Below are 1,803 nucleotides of genomic sequence, written 5' to 3'. Positions count from 1 at the left end.
TGTTCAGTTATCATCCTTTATTAAAAATTAGAGAATTGATTGGGGTTGCTAGGTGGTGCAGTGGATAGAGCACTGGCCCTGGAGTCAGGAGTACTTGGGTTCAAATCCGGCCTCAGACACTTAATAATTGGGACCTTAGGAAAGCCATTTAACCCCATTGACTCGCAAAAAATAAACCTAAAAAAAAAAATTAGAGAATTGAAACTGAGCAGAACCCTTTTTCACAGTAGCTATTCATTCTCAAATCTACAATGTCAAACTTATTCCATGGTTTAGTCTCTTCATTTTCTAAGAAAATTAGGGAAAATCTCCTAGATACTTCCTCAACCTGCCTACTTAATCATCTGAAGGCTATCAGCCATACACTCATTCCTGTCTCATAGGAAAAATATTCTTCCCCTTCTTTAAGACTATTTTCTTAGTCCACTCCTTTAATTCCATTTTTCTCCTTGCTGATTCCAGGATATTACTCCAGAAATGATCCATTTTCACTCTATTCATTTAGATCAAGATATTCCCAGACAGTTAAATTGTCCAACTAAAGAAATGCTGCTTTTTAAATTATATGTAATTCACTATGCTCCAAGAGATATAGACAATAACTTAAAAGCCCTGCACTTCTCAGAGCTTTTTAAAGTAGAGAACACCCTGGGGAATTGGCCTGTAATGTGAAGATGGGTACAGTAGTCCCAACTAAGGGGATCCCACATAATGGGTGGCTATGGAGTTGAGCATTAAATGAAGCTCACAGGGTTTGAAAGGGAAGAGTGCATTTTAGGATGTATGAATTTGTTTGGCTTTACTATGCTTTATTCAAAGGAGGGTTCAATGATGAAGTTTTGTGGTGGTAGATGGTCAGTCATAGAAATACAAACACATGGCAGTGTGGTACAACATTTTAAAGAAATTTTCCTTTTCATTATTATGTACTTGTCAAACATCACAAACACGAACATTTCCTTAGACCAGAAATTATTTTTTAAGTTATTTTATTCTAAATTTTTTCCAATTACATGCAAAGATAGTTTTCAACATTTCATCTTTTTGTAAGATTTTTGACTTCCATATTTTTCTACCTCCCTTCTTTCCCCCCCATGATAGCAAATAATATGTTTTATATGTACAATCATGCTTAATACATTTCTATAGTGGTCCTGTTGTGAAAGGAGAATCAGAACTAAAGGGCAAACTAACCATGAGAAAATAATATATAAAACATTTTAAAAAGTGAAAATAATATATTTTATACACCAGAGATTTTTTTTAGGTTTTTTTTTTTTGGAAAGGCAATGGAGTTAAGTGTCTTGCCCAAGGCCACACAGCTAAGTAATTATTAAGTGTCTGAGGCTGGATTTGAACTCAGGTAACTCCTAATTCCAGAGCCAGTGCTCTATCCACTGCGCCACCTAGCTGTCCTGTAGACCAGAGATTTTTAACTTTTCTCATGTTATGAATTTTTTTGACTGAATAATCAATTCCATGAATCTCTTCTTAGAAAATTTATTTTTTAAACTCATAATCAAAAGAAATATTAAAGTTTCATAAGTTATAAAAATTAAATAAAGATAAAATTTTCCCCCTATGCCCTGAAATCTAATCCTGAACTCCAGGTTAAAAATACTTGCCCTGGGCAAAGAATACAGAAAAAGAATGAATGTGAACAGAAAATATCTACTGTGTATAGTTTGGGGTTTTTGTATGTGTTTATTCCAAGTTTCATATGACAGTTTCAACACTGCCCTGCTAATCTCTGCTCCCTTCTAAACTACTGTCCGCTCTCTGCCTTTTTTTGTATCCTTACCT

General features: G+C 34.4%; 1 protein-coding gene across 1 annotated transcript in view; it reads right to left on the bottom strand.

The window, feature by feature from the left end:
* Nucleotides 1-1,803, bottom strand: part of LOC141497086 (uncharacterized) — a 147,981-nt gene that overhangs the window by 115,793 nt on the left and 30,385 nt on the right.

The sequence above is a fragment of the Macrotis lagotis genome, chromosome X, assembly GCF_037893015.1.
Source record: "Macrotis lagotis isolate mMagLag1 chromosome X, bilby.v1.9.chrom.fasta, whole genome shotgun sequence".
In the NCBI taxonomy this organism is placed as follows: domain Eukaryota; kingdom Metazoa; phylum Chordata; class Mammalia; order Peramelemorphia; family Peramelidae; genus Macrotis; species Macrotis lagotis.
This window is presented reverse-complemented; position numbering and strand designations above follow the sequence as displayed.